General features: G+C 43.5%; 1 long non-coding RNA gene across 3 annotated transcripts in view; it reads left to right on the forward strand.

Moving 5' to 3' along the window:
• The window catches only part of LOC310846677, a 58774-nt gene extending 35007 nt beyond the window's left edge, over nucleotides 1-23767 (forward strand). For all 3 annotated transcript variants that reach the window (XR_014565450.1, XR_014565451.1, XR_014565452.1), the window contains exon 7: nucleotides 23474-23767. This is a non-coding gene — a long non-coding RNA (uncharacterized lncRNA). The remainder of the gene's footprint in view (nucleotides 1-23473) is intronic.
• The last annotated feature ends 2305 nt before the right edge of the window (nucleotides 23768-26072 follow it).

Here is a 26072-nt window from a genome sequence, read left to right on the forward strand (position 1 = left end):
GGCATTGGTGGGGCAGAGGGAACTGATAGAGGGTACTGAGAACGATGAATACGCCCAAGAGAAACTCAGAGAGCTCAGGAGGACAGAGGAGAACACAGGGGGGTTTGAAGAAAAGAACGGGGCATTGTATTACAAAGGGGCACTGTACATACCCGATGGGGAACTGAGGGGCAGAGTACTCAAGCAGTTGCATGACAGCCCCACAGCGGGACATTTTGGACAGCACAAAACCATGTGGTTGGTTACCAGGGAGTTTTGGTGGCCCAAGGTGAGGGAGGACGTACGGGAATATGTCAGGGGTTGCGACAGGTGCCAGCGAGCGAAAGGAGAGAGGGTGGCGCCAGCGGGGCTATTACAACCCTTACCCACGCCAGAAAGGCCATGGGAGGCAGTATCCATAGATTTTATGACGGACCTGCCAAAATCCAAAGGCAAAACAGCTGTCATGGTGGTGGTAGATCTATTTGGGGGCTCCGTTAGTGCCTCGGTTTGGATGACCAGCCAAACCCCAGAGGGATCAAGCTTTTACGCACAAGCAGCTCACTATCCCATCATAGCAATCTGACAGTCTTTGAAAGCAGCTTGTGCAAGCAGAAGGCATCATGAGCGAACCAGCCGGAACCGGAGGAGCTGGAGCAGGTCCAAGCCTGGAAGAAAGGTACAGGGCGTTGGAGGTCCAGCTGGCGCTGCAAACGGCGAGGCTCGAGGAGAGGAGGGCTCAAGATGCGGATAAAGGGAAAACCACCCCACTTGCCAGACGGGTGCCTGGATTGGTGCAGAAATTTGGGGGGGATCCCAGGAACTATCAAGCCTTTAGGACAGAGATGCAATATGCTCTCAATCTACTGTTTGATGACTTCCCCGATGAGAACTCTAGAGTGGCGTACGTGATTGGCCATCTAGAGGGAGGGGCGAAGGACTGGGTTCGGCCCCTGATGGCAGCCAATAATGAAATCTTAAAGGACACTATGAAGTTTTTTCGCGCCATGGACTTGATGTTTTCCAGCGAGATCGAGCAGGGGGTGGTGCGCAGACAGTTAATGGCGTGTAAACAGGGGAGCCGATCTGTACGTGAGTACTGGACTGAGTTCACCATGCTGATTCATAGACTAGGGTGGGACCTTGCTAGTGAACCTATTCAAATGCTGTTTGAAGAAGGTCTCTCTCCGGCAGTGAAAGATGAACTTTCCCGGGCGCCTAGGGCGGAGTCTATGGATCAGCTGACTAAATCAGCGCTGTCCATAGGAGCACGCCAGGAGGCTAGAGCTATGGAAAAGCGGGAAGGAAAGGGGGAACGTTGGAAGGACTTCCGCATTCCAGAGATTCCGGAGCAGCCTTTCCCGCCAGCAGAGCCGATGGAACTTGGAACAGCGCGCGCGCGCGCAGTTTCAAACACCAGTGAAGGGTGGAAGAAGGAGGGAAAGAGCGGCAAGAGATGCTATCTCTGCCAACAGCCAGGTCACTTTGCCAGAGTCTGTCCGCAAAGGAAGGAATGGCAAGGGATGGTGGGAACTGTTGGGGGGAAGGAGGAAGAAGAAATCACGGAGCAAGTAAAAGCCAACGCCTGGTTGCCAACATCAGGGCACAGCAGCCAGGCCAGGGAGTAGTGAATGTGCCCACGCCGGAACCTCCAAGACCAGCGCTTGTGATAGAGGTGTTGCTGGAACTGGCAAACGGACACCCACTGAAGATAAAAGCGCTATTGGATTCAGGTAGCTCATGTAATTTCATGAGTAAGGAGTTTGCAGCTGAACACCAGATACAGACTATCCCATTAAGTAAGCCTTTGCAGGTTACCACGATTGATGGGAGGGAGCTGTTGGGAGGAGAAGTGAACCAACAAACTGTACCAATGATAATGAGGGTGGCAAGACACACAGAACTGATAGCGTTTAACGTAGCCACCTTGGGAGGAGCTCCTATTATCTTGGGAATGAGCTGGCTGGCACTACACGATCCGCTAGTAGGCTGGCATCAGAGAGTGGTTTCCTTTGGATCAGCACATTGCCTAGAACACTGCAAGGAGGGAGAGGCTCAGGCAGGGGCCAGGGCCACTCTAGCAGGGATGGAAGTGATAGACAAGGGGAGGGTGCCACCACAATACGCTGACTTGATTGACGTATTCAGCGAAAAAGAAGCAGATAAACTGCCCCCGCACAGACCCTTTGACTGTCAAATTAACTTACTCCCAGGAGCACAATTGCCAGTGGGCAAGCTGTATGCAATGTCAGACAGTGAGATGCAGGAGTTAAGGGAGTTCATTGACAAGAACCTCAAGCGAGGTTTCATCAGAGAGTCACGAGCGGTGGGGGGCAGCCCAGTGTTCTTTGTGGACAAAAAAAACACGGGCAGGCCCAGGCTTGTATGTGATTTCAGGGCCCTAAATGCAGTGTCAGAACCAGTGACTTTCCCTATGCCTAGAATTGATGACATTCTAACACGGGTGAGAAAAGGGAAAATTTTTACCAAGCTGGACCTTAGGGGGGCATATAACTTGATACGTGTGAGAAAGGGGGATGAGTGGAAGACCACTATGTTCACCCCCTTGGGGGCTTTTGAGTACCGGGTTATGCCTTTCGGATTACAAGCGGGCTCCGCCTGCTTTCAATCATTCATGAATCACGTCCTGGGGCCACTGCTCTACAAGAACTGCGTAGCGTTCTTAGATGACGTCCTGGTGTACTCAGAGAATGAGGAGCAGCATGTGCGAGATGTAAGAGAGGTACTGAGCAAGCTGCGAGAAAACCGGCTGTGGGTGAAACTGGAGAAGTGTCAGTTTCATACCAGGGAGGTGGAATTCCTGGGGTACCGGTTGTCTGACAAGGGATTGGCCATGGATCCCAGCAAGGTTCAAGCGGTACTGGAATGGAAAACACCAAAGACCAAGAAGGACGTGCAAAGGTTCCTGGGCTTCGGAAACTTCTATAGGAAGTTCATCAAAAACTTTGCCCATTTAACAGCGCCCATCACGGATTGTCTTAGTAGCAAAAAGAAATTTGTTTGGACGGAAGAAGCGCAGCGGGCGTTCGAACGTTTAAAGCAGGCGTTTGCGTCGGAAGAGCAACTTTTGCACGTGGATCTACAACAACCAATGAGAGTGGAGACTGACGCGTCAGACCGAGCGGTGGGGGCCGTTCTTCTCCAGCCGGGAAAAGATACGTCTGAATGGAGACCGTGTGCATTCTTCTCGCGGAAGTTGAACAAATCCGAGAGGAACTACACAGTATACGACCGAGAACTGCTCGCCATTCATGAAGCATTCCGGAAATGGCGGCACTTGCTGATTGGGGCGCAGCACAAGGTTCAAGTCCGAACTGACCACAAAAATCTGGAATACTGGAGAACAGCCCGAGTGCTGAACCAGAGACAAGTGCGATGGGCCCAGGAGTTCTCCAAATTCCACTTTGAGATTCGTTACGTGCCCGGCTCCGAGAACGTGAGGGCGGACGCTCTTTCCAGGAAACCTGAGTACTTAGAGGGGGAGGGAGCGCCTGAGGCAAGGCATGTAATCCCTGAAGACCGCTGGGTGTGTGGGGCGGCATTGGTGGGGCAGAGGGAACTGATAGAGGGTACTGAGAACGATGAATACGCCCAAGAGAAACTCAGAGAGCTCAGGAGGACAGAGGAGAACACAGGGGGGTTTGAAGAAAAGAACGGGGCATTGTATTACAAAGGGGCACTGTACATACCCGATGGGGAACTGAGGGGCAGAGTACTCAAGCAGTTGCATGACAGCCCCACAGCGGGACATTTTGGACAGCACAAAACCATGTGGTTGGTTACCAGGGAGTTTTGGTGGCCCAAGGTGAGGGAGGACGTACGGGAATATGTCAGGGGTTGCGACAGGTGCCAGCGAGCGAAAGGAGAGAGGGTGGCGCCAGCGGGGCTATTACAACCCTTACCCACGCCAGAAAGGCCATGGGAGGCAGTATCCATAGATTTTATGACGGACCTGCCAAAATCCAAAGGCAAAACAGCTGTCATGGTGGTGGTAGATCTATTAACCAAGATGTGTCATTTTATAGCTTGTTCACATGCGGTCACAGCGGAGGAAACCGCCAAGTTGTTTGTAGAACATATTTTTAGGTTGCATGGCGCCCCCTTGAGGGTTTTGAGCGACAGAGGGAAACAATTTACTTCCAGGTTCTGGAGGAAACTTATGAGCTTACTGCACGTAGAACTCAATTTCTCAACTGCCCGGCACCCAGAAACAAATGGGCAAGCGGAAAGGGCAAACGGGATTTTACAACAATACCTGAGGTGTTATGTAAAAGACAGAGAAAATGATTGGGTGGATAAGTTACCTCTAGCAGAATTTGCCTACAACAACGCGGAGAACGTGTCCACAGGGATGAGTCCCTTTCTGGCAAATTATGGGTGTCACCCCCGGGCATTCCCAGGAGAGGGAGGGGAGAGGTGGAGCGTGCCGGCGGCGGAATATTTTTTTGAAGAGATGGAAGCGATCCACCGTCAGCTTCAACTTAACTTAGAGAAAGCCAAGGAAGAATATAAGAAGCAAGCAGACAGAAATAGGAGGGAAGGTGAAACTATAAGGGTGGGAGACCGGGTGTGGTTATCCACCCAAGGACTACCGTTCAAGGGCGGGAGTAAGAAATTGAGACCCAAAAGATTGGGACCCTTTGAGGTCATACAGCAGGTCAACCCAGTAGCATTCAAACTCAGGCTGCCCAGTCACATGAAATTACACCCAGTATTTCACAGGTCATTACTGTCGCCGTACCGAGAGGGACGTGAGTGGGGGGAGCGTGAGAGAGAGGCCACCCAAACGCCCGTGATAGAAGAGAGAGAGCGCGACATGAACGTGGCAGGAATCATTGATTCCAGGTGGAAGGGGAATCAGGTGGAATATCTGGTAGAATGGGAGGGGGAAGTAGAGTCGGAAAACACTTGGGTACCAGCAGAGGTAGTCAATGACGAGGTCTTAATAGAAACATTTCATCAGCGTTTCCCAAGAAAACTGCAACCCGTAGCACGATTTAGAAGGGAACACTTTGGGACCACCGATGAGGAAGGAGAGTTTGAAGGGTTCCCAGAGTCAGGGGTGGGTGAGGAAGCCGACTCCGACGAAGAAGAGGAAGACGGGGAGAGAGACGGTACGCCGTGGCTAGAAGTGTTTGAATCCTCGGATGACGAGGAGAGTTCCTTCAGGGGCTTTCCGCCCTCACCGCCAGTGGGAGAGGAGGCGGGAGGGGGTGAAGGGGGCCCTGGGGGGGAGGTGGATGTCAGGGAACTGCCATCGGAGGGACAGGTGGTGGACAGGCTCCAGGAGAATAGGAGAGAATCTGCAGCAGAGGAAGGAACCAGCAGGGGGAGTGCAGGAGTCACAGCGGAGGGGAGGCTCTGGGATACTTCTAGTGAGAATAGCGAAGAGGTAACAAAACCCCCATTAGGAACTCCCACCCTTCGCCGGAAACTGTCACGCAGAGAGTCACGAAGGCGCATGTCCGTCAAACAGCTTTTATGTTGGCGTAAATTCCGTAGACGCCCACTGTCAGATTCTACCAGCGACTGACGGAGTCATGCTTTGGGGGCTCCGTTAGTGCCTCGGTTTGGATGACCAGCCAAACCCCAGAGGGATCAAGCTTTTACGCACAAGCAGCTCACTATCCCATCATAATACCCATTCTGTTCTGTTCCTGCATTAATCTCCTTAATTTGTTTTAAGAAAACCCCTCTCAAAATAGGTATTTGAATATCTCTCTCTCTCTCTCTCTCTCTCTCTCTCTCTCTCTGTACACACACACACACCTGTTTAAATGTGTACTTGGATATATTCAAACTGCCATGAACTGTGTCACATTGTTATGATATTTGGAAGAAGTAAAATACCTAGTGAACAGCTAAGCTTCACATTGCACTGAGAGATGGATATCAGGTCATTTCATATAGGAATTTCCAAAGGCAGAACATTCCCTACATGAGCCTTTGAATTGGTGAGGGGCAACCTCCATCTTGATTCAGAACTAGCTTGGAATCGGCTCTCTCAGATAAATCTTGGGAATTCTGCAAAATTGCCACATGCATCCTGATGGGCTAAGAACATACATCTTATTCTATTGCCCCCCCCCATGCTCCCCACTTCCAAAGCCAGGTTTAAAACAAAAACAAAAAAGGAAGAGTTTTAGATCTGGATGGAGGGGGAAGTAAGAAACAATCAAGAGAATTCAACCAAAAAGATATGCTCATCGAAGAAAAGCTTGCTTGGTTCAGACTGCTCTAAGCACCTAGTTTCAAAATGAGAGAAAAAAAGTTAATACCCACAACTTCTGCACTTGCACTGCAGCTGACTTTGTAGTTGAAATAACTGTGCAATGATCAGCCGCAGTTTCAACGGATGAGAATTTCATCCAAGAGTAAAGGGCTTATATTAAAAAATTGTTTGCATAAAATCTGCAAAGCAGCCTGGTCTAGTGTAGCACCTTATTTTACATTTCAAACTGGAAAAGAATTTCTTGAGGGAATAGCACTTAGTTTGTAAAACAAATGAGAATTATAACTTGTGGTTCGAGGACCCGACCCCCGCGAAGTAAAATGAAGACACAGGGACACATGATATAAGGTTAATGGGCTAGAAAAGGCCACAACTTTATTGATTACAGCAATGAAAAGGTATTGGCTTAGGCATTGGATCGCGAAACAAGTGGGTTTATTCACCAGGGGTTCATCACCTGTTGATGCTAATCCAACTATAGGCTCACCCCTGATGTCACCGAGGGTCGTGCCATGGCCTCCCGCCAAGCAGGCTTCGGACGGAATACACGACCGCCAGATTCCTTTAATGAAATACCCCTAGACATTGAAGGCATAGGCGATGGCCACACCTAGCACTTCGACACACCACAACACATTATTCCAATGCCTAACCTACCCACCAATACCACCAAAAAGTTGTGACGATTGCTATGAGGTAGGCGAAAAAACCAAAAAGCCTAATGCCAAATGGAAAAAACTCCTACCAGGCCCCCCGGGCAACCAGGGCAACCAACCTAAGGTCCATAGCAAGGCCAATGACCTAAGCCCTAACTCAAAGGGAGTGGAGGGTGGGTGACTCGCACAGGACGACAAAGAGAAATGAGGCCGGGGAAATGGCTGGCACTGCAGCATAAAGGCTGCTGGACACGCCCCCCCCATGGCACCTGGTTGGACGGCCACCGGGGGGGCGTGAGTGCCAGCCAGGTGGGCTGGAGGCAGGGGGCGACGCCCCCTGCTAGGAGCGGTGTTCGGGCTCCCGTCCACAACCACTCCCCTCTCTTTCAGGGAGGAGAGTCTTTGTCGGATGCATTTGCATCCTGAACTGGGCAGAAGTTATAGCACGATCCATATCATTGCTAGTCAGAAGTAAGTCCTATTGAATTAAATTGGCCTTACTTTCAGGTAAGTGGGATTAGGATCGTAGCTTTAGACATGTCTATTAACTTCAGTGGGCCTGCCATTTACCTCACAATTGTTGTCTGTAGTTGGTATAATCCTGTCTTTCTGTCTGATCTGCATTATGGATGATGTAATGTCTAAAAATCAGAGAGCAGAAGCCTTGGTGTTTGCTTGCTCAGATGTAAGATCTGTGAGTTCAATGAGACTTACTCTCTAATAAGCTTGTTTAGGGTTGAATCCTGAATGAGTCCAACAATTTATTCAAACCCAAGTTCATCTTTTTTTCTCCCTGTTACATGAGGGATAGTTTGGAATAAGGCCCAAACTAAATGAAGGTCTCTGAATGTGAATCGTCTTTCATTTCACCCAAAATAAAGAAATCAGCTCTATGCTTTCAGAGTAACATGCACAGCTACCAATCTTCATTTTCCTACTAGCTGGGGAGAAACTGTAAGTCCCGAAATTAGAAAAGCCACTAAAGTTACAAAGTTCTGTGCATGCGATAATTGAACTGGTTATGAAGAGAACTGTGAAGGGAGCTCACAGGAGAAGTGGAGAATGCAACGCTCAACAGAACAGAAGCAGCAAGAGGGAAGGAGCTGGGCTTTTCTAGGCCAATGAGACACTGAGGGGGACGGGAAGCCAGATAATGAGAGTGGATGCAAAATTAGAGAATGGCTTTTCAATAAGATCCATTTTAAACGCATATAGGAAATTGTGACAAGAAATGACCCGAGCTGAAGAATACTAAATCTTTAGATTGGGGGAAGCCAACGTGGTAACCTCCATATGTTGTTCAACTCCAATTCCCATCATCCCTGATCACTGGCCGGGTAAATGCTTTTAAAAATAGATAAGTAAGTGAACAAAGTGTGCAGGTCTCCACATGGAAAGCTTATATCAAACATTGCTTCAGCACCTTCTTGAAGCAAGAGGAAGAACAAGCAAGTAGTATGTCTTCTACGTGGAGAAGACAGAGAAATGATATTGGGTAACAGAGAGAAGGCAGAACTGCTGAAAGCCTACTTTCCTTCTGACTTGGACTACAACTCCCATCATTCTTAGCCAGCATAGTCAATGGTCCAGGATGATGGACATTGTAGTCCAAAACATCTAGAGAGCACCCCATTGGCTACCACCGATTTACCTGAAGAGCAAGGATGCCTCCATTACTCCTTCCCATGCCAAGCCTTGCAGTAAACATCTGAACAAGGTCTTTGTCTCAAAGTCTGACATTTTTTAGAATATTGTACATATATCTTAGTGAATTCAGTTGGAAAGCAAGCAATCGTCCGATTTAGGATTCCGCGTGAGAGACCCCACAATACCCCAAGATGAAACTTGCTGTTGGGTCATTCCCTACAACTAACTGATAACTCTAAAGGCTATAAAAATAATAATCACAAATTCATGGCAGCCCAAAAAAGGTCACTAGGAAAATAAATATTATTTTTCAAGGCATTAGCAAAGAAGCTATCTATAGGGAGCATAACAGCAGTTGGCAACTACATCAAATATCCCCGTTGTGGTATATCTTTATCCATTATTAAATAACATGATTTCTCTATCATTTAAATCTATCTCTTTCAAAGCACAGCTCCCTCACTGAATCTGTTTTTACATAAGACTTCGTCTGCTGTTTCAACTCAGAGCTCAGAGTCACATCTGTAATTTCCTTCCTCCCACCTCATTTTTATCTACAAGCCTGGTTCTGTATATAAGATAAATATATCATTATAGACTTCATGAATAAACGCAGCTCCCTAAAGTGCATCTTCAAATTTTGTTTTCAGCATTCGTTTCCCCAAAAAAGCTTCCAATAAAACAAAATAGGGAATTTGCCTGGAAAGTGCTGGAGAAAACCTACACTCTAAACACTTCTACTACAATAGAAAAATATTTCTTTAAAAAATCAATGACACTGCCCTTCCCAGTTGGATATGAAAACCACATTAAACAAACAAACAAAAATACCTGTGCTATCTCAAGGATCTTAGCACACAAGTTGTGATCTGCTGACCCCTGCAAGCAGGTCATGAAGTGCCATTCAGCAAAAACCAAGCGTTTACGAAGTGCTGTGCTATTGAGCAACTTCTTCAAAACCACTGTCTTGAACTCTGCATTTCACAAGTATGTTCAGACTTCTGTGTGGCTCAAGCCCTGCATCAGGCAAGGGAATACAGCAAAGAGTGGATCTTCGTTGCCACAATAAATTTAACCTTTGCATCTGGGATTTTTTGCCAACTCACAAAATACAGTGTTCTGATGTTGTTTAGGGACATATAATGCTGTCGGAACAAATCTTATTTGCACTTCTCAGCGAATGTTATGGTTTTACCAAAGGGCACAGCAAAAGGTCGCTAGCACAAGACCCACTGAAATGAATGGAGTTTGTGCTAGAGAATTCTGGAGTGGCTCGCATTCATTTCGAAGGGGCTTGCCCAGGAGAACTCGTTTATTTACTTATTGCATTTGTATCCCCCTTTGTTTCTCCAAGGACCTCAAGGTGGCGTACATGGCTTCCCCACTCTTCATTTAATCCCCACAGCAATCCAGGGAGGTAGGTTAGGGTGAGAGGCAGTGACTGGCCTAAGTCACCCAGTGAGCTTCACAGCTGAGTCAGGTTTGGAACACTGGCTCTCCTTCTGGGTTGATTGGGCCTGGAATAGAGACAGACAAATCTGTCGGTATCGGATTCTTTCTATTTTGCATTCCCATCCCCCCACCCCCATCTTAAGATCAATAAATCAAACATTCTATTTGTATGCTGTCTTTGCAAAGTTAAAACCGTGCTCAAAGTGACTTGCAACATATTTTTAAAATTATATAATTACACTTATGGCAATAATAATAAAAAAAACAGCAAATCAAACATCAAAAGGTAGACAACCAAATTGAACAATTTCCACATATAAGATTTAAAATAAATATACAAAAAATTAATAGCAATAGCAACTCCTCACCAACAAGCTCACCACCAACAGAGTCTGTTCAGCAGCCTCAGCTTTTGTAGCTGGAGTCAGTCATGGCCCCTCCCTCCTATTCCAGGTGGGAAAAGGCCTGCAAAGCAGGTCTTTGAGAATTTACAGCCAAGTTCATTTCTCTACATTACTTGATTGCTTTGTCATTTTTTTAAAAAAAAAGTTGCCATGAAAATTTATCAGCATTTCAGTGAAAATTTATCCACATTCACATGTTTGTCTGCAATTGTGCTCGATGTACACATTGTTGCAAGTATTTTCGCTGCTATAATTCATTTTTGTGGGTTGTTTCTACTAATATATCATTTTTATGCCTACTTTGCCCCAATACATCTTATACACATTATTTGGCTGGAGAAATGTATCTCAGGATTCAGAGGAATGCAAACTTTAAAAGGCAGGTGTGTTTCAGTTCACATGTTGTTTCACAAAGTGTGAATTAGGAAGGCTCGGCTTAAAATCTGAACAAAACAAATTTCTTCTCTGTCTCTAACCGGACGTCAGTATTGAAAGTGCAAAGTTGGAATTGCGTGTTCTTCTGGTTGCAAAAGAAAGAATACGCAGAATATTAGCAAACCTCGAGTCAGACAATATAATTTTTGCCTTTCGTTCAGAATTAAATAATCAGCTGAGAAACTGTGTACAGTTTAGACTGCACTGAAATCATTAATAAGAATTCCTACCAAACATTAGTATGCATGGATATCAAAGGGGTAAAATGGCTGAGTCTGGCATATTTCCCTTCTAACAGGGAAATAGTTGCATGCAACTGATCATAGTTCAAACAACTTTGAAAAATAATCTTTAATATTTAAAGGAAAATGCTAGTCAGAGGTTCCATAACTTCAGTAGATCTTTGTCATGTATTATTTACCTTTTGGAGACATAAAGAGCTGCACTCCAACAAAAATTGTAAGGATGGCTATCAAAGTAAACCTTCGATAATGCTGGGAATAGAACAAAATGAATTTTCAAGACAGGGCATCTTAATGAAGGATGCGATGCATAGATGTTAACAGTAGATATTTAGAAAACTATGGTTTGTCTTAGTTTCTGTTATATATATATAAACAGCACAATCAGTGGTTATTATATGTGATATTCACATCATATAACAGAATGAGAATAATTTATGTGAATACCTTGCAGTTTTCCATTGCCTAAAGTTTTGAACCAGCTGCCCAGCTTTCCTTAAATAATAACAATTCTTCTTCATCTGCAGCGAGGCTGATCTCTGGCTCCGGTCCTATACAGTCATACCTTGGTTTTCAAACAACTTAGTTCTCAAACAAATTGGCTCCCGAACGCCACAACCCCAGAAGTGACTGTTCCGGTTTGTGAACTATTTTTGGAAGCCAAATGTCCGATAGGGCTTCCGATTGGCTGCAGGAGCTTCCTGCAGCCAATCAGAAGCCGTGCTGTGGTTTACGAATGTTTTGGAAGTTGAACAGACTTATGGAATGGATTCCGTTCAACTTCCAAGGTGTGACTGTATTCATTTACCTGGGAGTAAGTCTCCTTGAATTCAGTTAGGCACACTTCTGAACAGACATGTATAGGATCGAACTGTCAAGCAAGGAAAGAATGAGAGGAAGACCCTTTGAAGTAGCATTTATACTAGAGATGGGGAGCTTGTGGCCTTCCTTCCTGACCATTGGCCATACTAGCTGTGACTAATGGTGGCCAACTGGTGGCCAACAATGTCGGTAGGGCCAGAGGGTCCCCACTCATGACTTATACCCGTTGGTCTTTTTGACAAGCATTTATATCCAAAGGTCCTGTTGAGCACCACAATATGGAAAAGTAATTCTTTTCCTTGTATATTCCTGATTAAACCCAGACACGTAGCTGTGCTAAATGAGGAGGTAAAGGAAAATAACAGACAAAATGGGGGGGGCAGTATCTAAGGCTAAGCACAGCCTCATGCAACATTTCTAACAGATTATAAGCTTTTCTGTGAAAGCTTTCTACATGGCACCCATTGACTGAAATTTGAAAATGCGTCCTAAAAGGGATAGCATGCCCTCCAACATTTCTCCGATGAAAACAGGGACATTGTATTCCATAATATTATTCATAATAATTTTATTATTTATACTCCGCCCATCTGAATAGGTTGCCCCAGCCACTCTGGGCCGCTTCCAACACATATAAAAACATAATAAAAGATTAAACGTTTTTTTAAAAAAAACACTTCCCTGTACAGGGCTTCCTTCATGTGTCTTCTAAACTCCTTACCCTCAAACATTTCTCCAATGGAAATAGGGACATCCTAAGGAAAAGCGGGACATTCTGGGATCAAATCAGAAACTGGGATAGCTTCTGTAAATCCAGGACTGTCCCTGGAAAATAGGGACACTTGTAGGGTTTGGAATAGTTCAGTCTTTGGCAAGTGCATTGTTGAACAATCCATATTCCATGAAATCACCCAGAGTGCTTTGGCGGTGCAGCCATTGCCTTTTGGCCTGAGTCAAAACTGAATTCATCTGCAGCTGAACATATTAACCACTAGGAAAGAATCCATTCTAGGCCAGTTGGCTGGCTGCTGTGGGTTGTGTGTATATGCTTTTCAGGTTCCCCTCTGGTCGTCCCTTAGAGTACTTAGGCCAGATGTTTTTATTAGAAATATTGCAACAATACAGTCTGTTTAAGTGTCTCCTGCTGTTAGACCTGGGATCCAGCCCAACACAATACTCTGAAGCATCCTGCGTCCAAAGAAAAGTGAGGAATAAGCAGGTTCACAGTTAGCAACCAAGGGATCCACATCAAATAATCCAATACTGCCTGAATAGGGAGGGGGGGTTTCAGTTAGCCTGCCTAGGATGCCCTTAAACCCCTGTAAGAATGTGGCCAACTAGGCACTTTGATCAAGATACTTCAGTGAGAATACATACAACCTCACAAGATAAACCAACAGCACCCTAGAGGCCTAGTGGTTCTTCCAGCTTTCTGATGCTTAAAAATATATATAGCAGGATGGGTTCTTCTGTTGCATGGGCAAAATTGCTAAGGATGGTTGCATATGTCTAGCATTATAGTTCTAAGACACATTCAGTTGAAAAGAAATATTTTACCACCATGACCCTACATGCAAACCTTTGGCAGGAGCTGGAAGAAGGGCTACCTTGGCAATGACCAACAGTGCCAAGTGAGGTCTGCTGATGTTATTCGCACACAGCCAGAAAGGAGACTCAAAATACACAGCATGGGATGTAAAGGTTATATTCATTATTATAGTGGGGTAGGAAAACTAGAAGGACAGATTGTGAAGCTGAGGCTCCAATACTTTGGCCACCTCATGAGAAGAGAAGACTCCCTGGGAAAGACCCTGATGTTGGGAAAGATTGTGGGCACAAGAAGGGGATGACAGAGGACGAGATGGTTGGACAGTGTTCTCGAAACTGCCAGCATGAGTCTGACCAAAGTGCAGTAGAGGCAGTAGAAGGCAGGAGTGCCTGGTGTGCTCTGGTCCATGGGGTGACGAAGAGTCGGACACAACTAAACGACTAAACAACAACAGGAATACTGGAAAAAAAGAATTCACATCTGGCAACTGTTGCCAATGCTGCAATGCCAACCAATTTTTTTGTTTCATATACTTCATAGGTAGATGAGTCTAAAAATCTTGGGAGACAAGTTTTCATGGCCCTCTAGTGGCTTTATGAAGGCTCATGTACCAGAAATCAAGTATTTGGCATTAACTCTGGAAACATATACTCAATTCTAAGTCTCCTGCTGTACATTTTGCTCTAAGAGGCTACGTTTGGTCAGAATCAAGTATACGTTTCCAGAGTTAATGCCAAGTTGGTGCTAAATGCATTACTTCTGGTAAATGAGCCACCACTGCTGCAAGAGGGTCGTGAAAATTAGTGTCATGGGCTTTTTAGATTTGTCTACCCATGTACTATCTGAAACCAAAGCGGCTCATTGGTTGTCAGATGTGAAATATATTGGCATTATTTTCAGCTCTCCTATTGCCTTATGTAGAACAAGAAGATTTGCAATCAGTTAAACTGAAAGTGTGGGGTGCTGGAATCTGGATAAGTCAGGTAGAGGCACATACTAGCAGTCCCAAGCCCCACAGACGATTGGAAACAGAATAATCCTTCCTTCACTAAGGGAACTATGGGGAAACAGTATGTGTCAAGCATATGCAAAACAACAACAACCCATACTTCATCCAGCACAGGGTAAACATGCCATGCTCCAAAAAATGCACATGCCAGGAATGCACCAAGCAATGGAAGGTGGTTGGAAATCCTTGAACGAGACTCCCATTGACAGGCCTCCTTAGTTGAAATATGCTCTTAGTGAACTGAATTTTGCAATGCAGTTCTCCAACCAAGTAATGTGTAAAAAAATGGTGCATTAAAATGCACGTATTGGTGAAAACAACACAAAAACGAATGCATTCTGTACATTTTGCAAAATGTGAGTATTAGGCAAAAAGGAGTGCAAATTTGCCTATTCAGAGAATTTTGCACTAAAGTGCTGATGAATTTTCATGAGGACTTTTAAAAAAGTCAAGCTGATGTCAAAATATGGAGAAATGAACTGAAGATTTGGAAAATGTGAAACTCAGAGAAACCAACATAGACAGATTTACTCATCCCTACCCATCACATTCCTCAGATGATCCCCACCTTACACCATTATGCTCTGTGTGTCATTTCCAGCTAAGAGTTTGGCTGGCCAAATAGCATAGCCCACATCTGAGACATGCAGCTATTTCATTTGCTTACAGGCCTGCTGCCTAGGTTGTCTATCCATTCAGGAGACTATTAACCTTGTTCATGCTAACAGACCTGGAAGATTTGTGGCCAAGCAGAGATGGAAACTTGGAAGACCTGAAAATTCCACAGGGTACAGGATACGACAGCACCCCCCAGCTCTCAGCAAACACACCCAGAAATAGAATGCTTGAAATGGTATTAGACAGGGACAGAAAAGGGGGGCAATCTCAAAATATACGCCAGTTTAGACAGTTTCAGACTAATTGTACACATCTTGTGCTTTTTGAACATTTTACCTCTTTAAAAACAAGCCCAAGCTAAAAGAATTGTTTTATTGGTTGCAAAGGAAAATTCACCCTCACATATGGAAACCGTTAGAATGACGATATAGCATAAGTTTATTGTTACAAGAGTAGCCATGCTGCAGACTGAATGAGGTTTGTTTGTTTTTTAATTCGAGCAAAGAAAATTCTCAAGCACGGAACGCCAAACTTGTTGGTCAGACATGCATCGCAATCCCGTGCATGCTTACTCAGTAGCAAGCCCTGCTTTGTTCAGTGGGGGTTACTTCTAGGGAGGGGTGAAGAGGATTGACGCCTAAGTGGGTTTACTTTAGGCCTGCAGCCTGCATTAGTTAAACGGGTGTGCTCTCTTTGCTTGTCTTCATCCTGAATGTCGTGCAGTAGGTGGGGTGAATGATTAATGCAAGACACCGTGTGCAGGAAGAAGCTGAGCAACACAAAGTTTTTGTGCAAACAAGACCGTATCATTAAGGAAAGTGATGTGATACACTCGAGGGGTGACATGTCGTTAGTCAGGCAGTTCCTTAATTCCTTAATACATGGTCCTAAAATAAGCACCAGAGCTTTCTTGCAGGCAATGGGCACAGTTTGTTTGTTGCAACTAATGATGAAGAAATTAATTTTCATAGAATCATAGAAACTTACGAGTCGGAAGGGACCCACGGGTCATCTAAACCAACTCTCCTTCAGAGAGTTGAACATGGTATGAAAGAGGAATTTGTTTTATAAATACAGTGGAACCTCGTGTTACAGACGGGATCCGTTCCAGAGGCCCATTTGTAACACGGAACTGACATAAGCTGAAGTGCCACGTCTGCACATGCGCGGCACAATTTAGCACTTCTGCGCATGCGCAGAAGCACGTTTTAGCACTTATGCGCATGTGTGAGTGGTGAAACCCGGACATAATCCATTTCAGTACTTCCGGGTCATCGCAGGACGCGAGACAAAAACACACAACATGAAGCGGACATAACATGAAGTATGGCTGTAACAAAAAAGCAGTTTTGAAAACAGTAGACGTTTATCAAAATACAGATAAAATCAACAGTTTCAAAAAATGTACATAATGAAATTACATGTCTAGGTTGCCTATATTAGATTTATATACATGCATAGATTATATCAGATACTGTAATTCAAAATAAACTGAGATTGTTGGGTGTGTGTGTTTTTAAAGAAAGCAACAATAACAATGACAACCATTGAGTAACACACACAAACACATTATACTAAGGGAAACCAGGTGGAATGTATTTGAGGCAAAAGGTCATATCCTGAAGTCAGCAAACATTTTTTTTAGCCAGATGTAACAAGATTGGTCACACTGGCAAAAGGGTCATGCGAAACATTTTGGGCTCATGAGCTTCAGCGCTGGGTGTGTAAGCTGGCACCATTAACTCAGAAATTCCATCAGAAAACATGATGTTGTTTTATTAGCAGAAATTCCGCCACATTTCCCTAGTTTGTCAAATGTCATTTTCCCCCTCCTGTTAGAGACAAGCTTTACACATTACCGGCTACTCTATCAAATTACAAGAACAAATATATCAACTCAACATACTGCTCTCCCATATAATGAAAAATTGATTTCAAGTGAAGAATTGCATACAGGGCTAGAGCAGTAAATTGCCTCCTTAGTGGCTTTTTGCATTCCCCATGAACGTAATTGAATGTCACTCATCCACGTTTGCAGACATGGTCCCATTGACTTTACATGAAGGAAGGAACTTGCAGGGTGCAAGTTCAGGAGTCCACTGTATGGCTTGTGGACTAGATGGAGCCTGTCCACCCTTTAAAAAAAGCATTTCAGGGCAGAGGCGTAGCAAGGTCAGGTGGTACCCGGTGCGAAAATTTTTTGTCACCCCCCCACACACAAACATCAACGGTTCGGGGTAGGCTTGGGAGTTGTGGGTGGGCGGTGTGCCAACTGTCACCCCCCTCAGCGATGACACCTGGGGCGGTCCGCATCCCCCCGCATCCCCTTCCAATGCCTCTGTTTCAGGGGTCTGCTTACTTGTCTCTTCACAGTGGTTTAGACCTATTGATTAGAAGTAGCATCTCTGGAAAGTTGCTGCTGCAAAGGAATTTGAACCTCCCGAGCAGCTAAAACATAGAATTACCAGTTCATGGCAGGTGTTCTATCCTTTGACCAAACCTCCTTAAGTGCTGTCTTAGAAGGCTGATGTGGCTAAAATTAGGCAGAGTCAGTAGGAGGGCTGTGTCGACTTCACAGAGAACTCCCTTAAGTTTCCCTGCATAATTCAACCACTGTTAAGAGGCAACACCAAAGCCTTTTAAAAAGCAACGGCAAGGCCAAGAAAAAGGTGTTGCAACAGGTGTGGTGCAACCAGAACCTGTCTTCTTCTCAATTGCCTCAAATTTGTCCACCAGTGGTCCACAGAACAGTGTGATCAATGAAAGTATTGACACATAGTATGTAGTCAAAGCTTTCTTTGCAGCCTTACACCAACTCAGCTGACTGCCACCAACTCTCCAGGGTTCCAGAAGGCATATTTCCCCACCCTGGCTGGAGATACCAAGGATGGAGCTTGGACCTTCTTCATACAACCCATCATCTCTATCACGGAGCTGCTGCTAAAATGGAGGCGAAACTCCATTCACACTTAAAGGCAAACCCACCTAATTCACATTTTCCAAAACAATAAAAAAAAAACAACTGAGATACAATTATCCCTTCCAAGTTGCACTTCTCTAGATTTTGCGGCTCAGTTCTCCAGCCAAGCAGTGTGTGCATAATTGCATATACCAGGGCCAAATGTGCATAAAAGTGCCTATATTCATGACGATGCAATGTATTTGGGGGAAATTGCCTTGTGAAATGTCTTTATTGGGCAAAATTGCACACACACAAAATGTGTATCTGAGGATAAAGTTGCACAAGATTGTTCATGAAATGTGGAGAACTGAACTTAAAAATGGGAGCCAGAAAGGAACCCAAATTGACCAGTGTGCCCAACTGTAGCTGCAACTCCTCTCAGTCAACATTAGGACCCAGAGCTTCTGGCTTCTTCTGCATCCTACTGTGGGGCTCATGGTACCTCAGTTGCTTCTGTTAACTTTTTATTCTTCAGCCGAGACCCCAATGGATTCTCAGGCAATTTAGCCTGCTGCTTTTTGCCCTGCACACACACGTGTGTACACACCGGAGGAGGGACACACAGGCACAAATGCCAGGCAGATTGGGTCCTCTGCTTAAAGTCTCCCAGAGGCCAGCTCTTCTTCTTTAAATCGAGTCTGTCATTTACTCACAGGTCCCCACGGTGTGCAAAGTCCAAGAAGAGTCTTTCGAGTCTCCTTCAGAGAAGGAAGTGCTGGAACCTTAGCATACGCTTGGTAAGCCTCTGTGTATGCATTTAGAGGTTGAAAAACGAATAAATGGAAAGTTGAGAGCAGCAATCAGCACAGCCAGAGTTTGCCCTGAGGCAGCATCCTTGGCAAGAAGGCAGCAAGTGCTAAATGAAACACATTACCAGGCTCATAGGTAAGGAAGCCTATGCGCAGTGCTCCCCTCCACGCAAAACATAAAGAATAAAAAATAGGATGTGTTCCAGATTTTCCCTATTAATGTTAGCCGGACCCTTTTTTTAAAAAATAAAAATGGTGCATTGCTGAATGCTATCCCAAGTGTGTGTATGCACACACAAACATACAACAAAACATAGGGTGAAAAGTACATTTTACTAAAATTAATTTAAAAAATTATACGGGGGGAAAAGATTGGACACCAGTCAGACTGGCAAAAAATTATCCCTACCTTTCTCCTTTATGCTTAAAGGGTTGTGGAAAACTTGGTTCATTTATTCATGTTTGGTGGGAATGGCCCCATGTTAAAAAAAAAACTTATGGAAGAGAGTATTCTCCATTATATATGCAATTACAAGCCAACCTCTTTTTCCAAATCCTGCCTTAGCACTACTGTATTTGGACATAGACCTGGGCTCCACCCTGCACCACCATGAACCAGCAGCACAAATAGTGATAGCTCAACAATGGATGAACCAGACTGAAATACTCCTCAATATATGGGAAAATAATATCTGGGATACAGCAATGTCTGGGGGTCTCACCAGACACAGGAGGGCAATTAAAGGCATAATGATAAGGGACACCTTCTGAGAAACATGGATCCCTTTCTTTAGCTATGTTATTGACCTAAATCAAGACCTTGTTATACCTACTGCTCAATCGTCTCAGTGAAGAGGTTACATTAAGAAATATGTTTGAACACTGAAGCTCATGTCTAAGGTCAATGGATAGCCCAAGTACCATTAGCTGTACTGCTGGATAAGTGTTTAATGGTTCTTGTATAATAAAAAATGTTTTGTAAAAAATGTTTTGAATATATACATTTTCAATGAATACGAGAAGAAGAAGAAAAAGCCTGACACACAATGCTGTTCACATTTGGGCTCTCTCTTTTTTTTATTGGATAGCTTTTGCTAATCGCTAACACTTTCAGCAGGGTTCCTGCTTTGTGGAAGTGAGTGTGAATTCCCCTAAATGCGAATTTCTATGAACTCAACACCTGCTAGAAATGCCAGAATCTGCAAATGAAAGTAAATGCTTGTCCTTATTCGCTTAGGATATGAAATAGTTAGAACTGCAATGCACCGCCCAGGTAGTTTGGTTAGAGTAGATGGGGTTACTCCAAGGTAAGTAGGCTGCATACTTTCAACATTTGCTATTTTATTTTTATTTGTTTTTTTAAAATCTTGGCAACAAAGGCCCTCTTAAATGTATCCTGAAACACTTTTGAATTGATAACCTCAAAATGAATGTGCCTCAGCCAAATTGATGCAATTCATTCTGCTTTGAATAGAATAAAATAGTTGAAATCTGGTTCTGTAAAGTGATAGCATGCTGTTAGGACATATTGAAAAGATAAAGCAATTCTTTCTAATGAACTCTTTTAAGTGAAAATATTCAAGTTGCTGGCTGACCTTTCCGTCCTATAGATGAGGATGTGCATAATGCATTATTCTGCCGGGTATGCATTTCTTATTACACAGTAATAGGGGGCCTCGGTGCTTTACATGTGACCATTAGAAAGATAAGAACATAACCCAGCCTTCATAATGTAATTGAGTGCTTCAAAAATATCTCTAATGATTAATATGCCAGACATTATGCAATGCCCCTGCAAGGTAATTTTGGCTTGACACAGAATAATGAATGTTATAGAACTTCGGTAGCGTAAAAGACATTAGGCCCCCAGGCTGCCATAGCCAGTCACGAGCCAATCACAATACACAATGCGGGTGTAGAAAGCTACCTCATTAATATCAGCGAGACTCCAGTTTGTTTACGTAAAGCCACCCAAAGAAAACCCTGTGCTCACGTAATACAAATATTACTTCGACCAACATTCAGAAGTCCAGTCTTCAACTTTTACTCCTGCTGTTTTAAAGTTCTACTGTCCCAGGACCTTCGTACTAGAGTGTAGTTAACACATCAGAGATATCCAGTCTCTGTTTGGCAATTGGGTGGGATGAACATGGGCACAAAGTTCTGCTGCTCCTGGGAGATCTATTTTGCATTCATACTTGACGTCAAACTGATCATTTTGCATGTCTTGTGTGTGTGCATAAACGTTCACTGACCTGATAATGCATTAGATCACATGTTACACGCAGCATTGGGAAGGCATCGAAACAGCCTTCCCAAGGAAAGTGTTCATCTCCTAACCGTAATGAGTGATATCCAACTAATTTACTTAAGTGTATGGATTTTAATGGATCTGCTGGAGTAGGACTAACATTGGTTATCATACAATGTCTACAACTACAACTACAATCATCGATCAGCACACTGCTTTGGCCTGGGTCATGACACTGATCCACGCAACATGGCATTCTCTGTGTTTTAGCCAAGGAAGGGATCCCTTTGCCATGCAAAAGCCATCAGGAGATAAAGAACTACACAACTTTTAGAAGACATCTGAAGGCAGCCCTGCATCAGGAAGTTTTATTATGTTTTATTTGTGCTGGAAGCAAATCAGATTGACTGGGGAAACACAGCCAGATCGGCAGGGTATAAATAATAAAATTATTATCCAAGAGGAGGAGCAGCATCCTCTTGGTTAATGTCCTAGTCCTAAATCCAATGGCTGAAGTGATAAACTGAAGTGCTGAAGCCTCGAATGGGAAGTGTTCATGTTAACCGACTGATACATCCTCCTCCGTTGAGTAGCTCTGGAAACAGCTCTGTCCTATTGTCAAAGAAAGTGGGTGGAGGCAAAACAATACAGCCCTAAAAGATTTTCAACTTCAAGTGCTATAACTTTAAGTGCTCATAACAACCTCCATCCTATTGCAGCAAATTCATCATCTTACTTCGAGTGTCATCTGCATGTTTGTCACAGGCAAATACTCTACTCTCTCTTGAGGAAACACAATGTCTTCACAAAGTATTCAGTTTTCAAGTGGTTCTTTTTACAGAATACTGTACACATTTCATTAGTTGCAAATTGCTGGGGGTCCCCTGCTCCCCAATCACCACCCTGGGATATATATTTTTACTCTTTCTGGGCTCTCTTTGCCAAAATCATACCAGATGGTAACCCTGTCTGCATATTGAAAGTACCATCTACATGATAAATAAGATCCAAATGCCCACACCTGTATTTCACAGTCTACATCTGGAAATAGCTACCATACTGTTGATAGCTTGCATATTCATCACTGAAATCAGATTCAGAGGCACCCCTTCTGATTCATGCTTTTGACCCAAGTCTAGGGAGACCATTTGTTTAAAGCAGACATTTTATAATACCTGGGAAAACATAATAAATCTTTGGGTGCGTAATAATAAGCAGGGTTGTTGGGTCTTGGTGTGTATATTTGTGTGTTTAGTTTTAGTCCCACACATTTTTTGTAATGCATTTTAAAATCAGCATTTTCTGGCTTATTTTCTTCTAGTCTCTTTTGGCATTTTTTAATTATTTTTTTTATCTTTTGCTCTGTGACTTGACTTCCTTCCCTGCTTTCCCCTCTTCCTTAAATAACACCCAAGGATATAAACTAAGATATAGATAGAAGTGCAAGAAAAGCACGCAAGGGTTAAACCCTAACGAATGGGGATCTTGACTCCCGAAGGCATCCTTTCAAAAGCATAACTATCTTGGGGACTTCAGGACAAGGTCACTTTTGTGTGTTTCTGATATAGGCATTGATTGCTGACTTCTCATTTGACCTTTTGTTATACATGCAATTTGCCATCTTATCTTGGTTAGCTTGCTGCAAATTCAGAAATGAAATAAAAATATGAAACAGAGAAGATACAAGTTTTGAAGTCATTAAAAATAATAAGTTTAAAACCTTTTAAAAACCTACCAAATTTGGGCTCTAAATCCCAGCTAACACAGGGAAGGAGCAGATGAGATCTTTGCCTGCATCCAAGTCTCACACGGCCTAATTGGAAGCTGTCTTGCTCATAAGTAGGTGCTATTGATTTCAATGAAAAGCAGAATGAATCGTGTGCAATTGCAGCCTTAGTGTTCCTCAATGTTATTCTCTGGCTTTATGTTTCGTCGCACCTGCTACTGTTATCATTTGTGGGTGGGTGGGTGGGTCCATGCAAAAAGAAAAGGATACACATATCTTGATAAAAGTGTTATGTCGGTGCTAAATGACTTCCAGGGGCAGCAAAAAAAGAGCACTGTCGCAAAACATCAACATCAATTGATGTTGATGATTTAATTTATATCACTTACTTTCCAAAATGGCTTCTAAATAGTTTTAATTAAGGATTTAAGAGATGCTTTTTAAAAAAATGAATAATGAATAGATCCTAGAAGCATGGGGCATGTTCAGCAATGTGTACAAGACTAACCAAAATATCAGAAAATGTTGCTAAATTTCAGAGGGTAAAATGGTCTCTACAGAATCAATTTTGGCACCTTTCACGGTCACGCTCAGAAGAAGGACAGGCTAAAGGAATCATAGATACGAACCTATAAGACAATTTTTATGTTCTCAATGAGTGATTACAGACCTTTCTTCCCAGGACAAATTGAACTGAATGAAGGTCTATTTCTTTGTAGCATCAGGAAAGACACCGAGGTTAATGCACCCACCTACCAAGTGGAAATGCAAGAACATAGTTGGATGTGGAAGTTGGATATGGAACTGGTCTTCACCTCATGGGTGGAGCAACTGATGACTAGCTCAATCCATCTGATTGTATGTGTACCTTGGTGAGTTCCCAATTATTAAATAGTACTTTGCATCTATTCATTATTAACTTTCTAGATTATACTTCAGTACAACAGATTAGTAAAGTTATTATTCAGAGAGTTATGTTTCTTGAGGTTACAGACGTAAGGAGATGGAAAATATGGTTGATTTTAGCATGAGGTATTTCCAATTGAAAAAGCCCTTTGAAATACCTGATAACTAAAGAGTGAGACTAAACATTTTCCAATAAGTTTACAGTCTAACCATGGTCAAGGGTAAGTTACATAAAAAACCAAGAATGAGAGAACTCAATAGGATAATGAGCTAATACAATTTAAACACCATTCAGATATTGTAAAGGGAAGAAAGAAAGGAATTGAGTCATGGATAGATAGGTTTTCTGAAGTCGTGGGCCTTAAGAGTCATTTCAAGGATAAGAAATGGAGGATACAGCATTTGCACATGGGAAGATGATTTCAGGCACTGTAAGAAACGAGTGAATGAGGATGGAGGGTCCCAAAGAGCAGAAATCTTCAGGAGGAACATAATAAGCATAAGAAATAAGAGAGAAATGAGAGTTCAGAAGGGAGAACTGCATAAAGCTTTGAAGTCAAGGACAAGGAGTCTCTGCTAATATGAAAGAGGATAGTATAGACATCAAGAAGCGTAATACGGTCAAAAGTATTAGTATTAGGCTGCAGTCCTAACCACATTCCATTCAATAGGACTTATTTCTGAGTAGATATGGTTAGGATTGCACTTTGTATGTGTGTTTTCTGGGAGGTTTCTTGGCCGTGTCCGGGAGTAGAATTCACAATCTAAATCACTGTAGATCTCTGGTGCTTTATTGTTTTCATTATCTTTCAGCATTTTATATTCTCCGTATCTGTGGTTGGCGAACTGGAGGCAAGGGGCTAAGGAAGAGGGGAAATGTGGTGTATGTCATAAAATTGTGGAAATTTCTCAACAACATGTTAATTAGAACAGATAAGGAGAAAGTGTGGAACTCCTTGAAAAAGGAGGTAAAACCAAACTACACTCCAACTAAGTGCACCTGTGCTCTGAAGTACAACAAACTCCGCTGGGCTGTAACCATGAGATGCTATTGTTGAAGAATTAGCTCAGGAATATTGTCATTGAACTAACTGGGACTACCTCAAGATTTCTGGTGCTAGGAGAAGAGCAGCTAGTTGATTTTGCATGGGTGTGGCCACAGAACAAGTGCAAAGCACCTTTTGCCTGGCAGATGTGTCCGAACTACAATTCCCATCAGCCCCAACAAGCAAGGCCGATGGCTAGGGGTGATGGAAGTTGTAGTTCCCCTCACCTTCAATGGCAGACAACCTGCCGAGGTCTGCAAACATAAATAAACTCTTCTTGCAGCTTCACGACAAGAGCAATTGAATTCTTCCATGATTGTTTGTGACACTCCGCCATTACAGCAATTTAGTTTCACTGTGCAGGTGGCTGAGGCAAACCGATAATAACAGCTGCATAGACGTCTCATCAAGCAGTGCCGAGAAGAACATAAATCCTACCTTGCGGCTGCTATTATTGCTTTACTTGTTTAGGTATTATACGTAGTGGCAATGCACCCCACCGCCCGCCCAAAAACACCATATTGCTGTCCTTGCATGATCTCAGAGCAAGCATGACAATGTTGTTCGCTGTGTTATTGGCTGACAACAACTAACAGAAACACATGCTGCTACCTGTGTATGCAAAGATATTCCCATTCAAGAGTATGTTGTCTTCTCTGGGTTGCTGTGAACTCGGCTATGTCACTTTCATCTCTTCGGATACTGCAGGCAGCTCAGATCTCCCAGCTCTTCTTTGCATCCATTCATTCCCTTGGATGTTCTATCTTCTTCAAACAACCGGGAAGACTTTGATATTTTCTCAGCTGTACTGAACATCCTCACTCAAAATCCCTCCACTGCTCTGGCCACTTAGCATAGCTGCAGTGGGCAAAGGGTGTTGTGTCAAGCCTTTATCACATCATCTTGAAAATATCAAAGAAGAAAGCCATAGAAGCCTGCTGAGCATAACAGTGACAACAAATTAAATTTAAAAAAATGGGGAAAGCTGTTGTCTGCACCTCATTATAATGCCTGTCAGGTGTCCTGGGTACTTGTGAGGTGTTTAGCTGATACGCTAAAATGGTAGGGCTGGTGCTGCAGTTGAAAATACTTGAATGGGAGTGGAGTGGCCAGGCCACCATAGTTTGTGACCTGCTAAGTGAATGTGTAGGCCAAATCCAGATGTTACGATATATACGATACGATATACGATATATTTATTGTCATTGTCCCATGCAGAACATTGAAATTGAAAAACTACATAAAAACATTCAAAAACCCCTAAAAACTCTGAAACCCCATTTTAAAATACACTATACTATAGAGACCCCTTATGCTGCGTTTAGAACCAGAATTGCATTTGCATAGAAACTGTTTCTCAGGTGGC

The sequence above is a fragment of the Podarcis gaigeae genome, assembly GCF_964106915.1.
Source record: "Podarcis gaigeae genome assembly, chromosome: 6".
NCBI lineage: Eukaryota > Metazoa > Chordata > Lepidosauria > Squamata > Lacertidae > Podarcis > Podarcis gaigeae.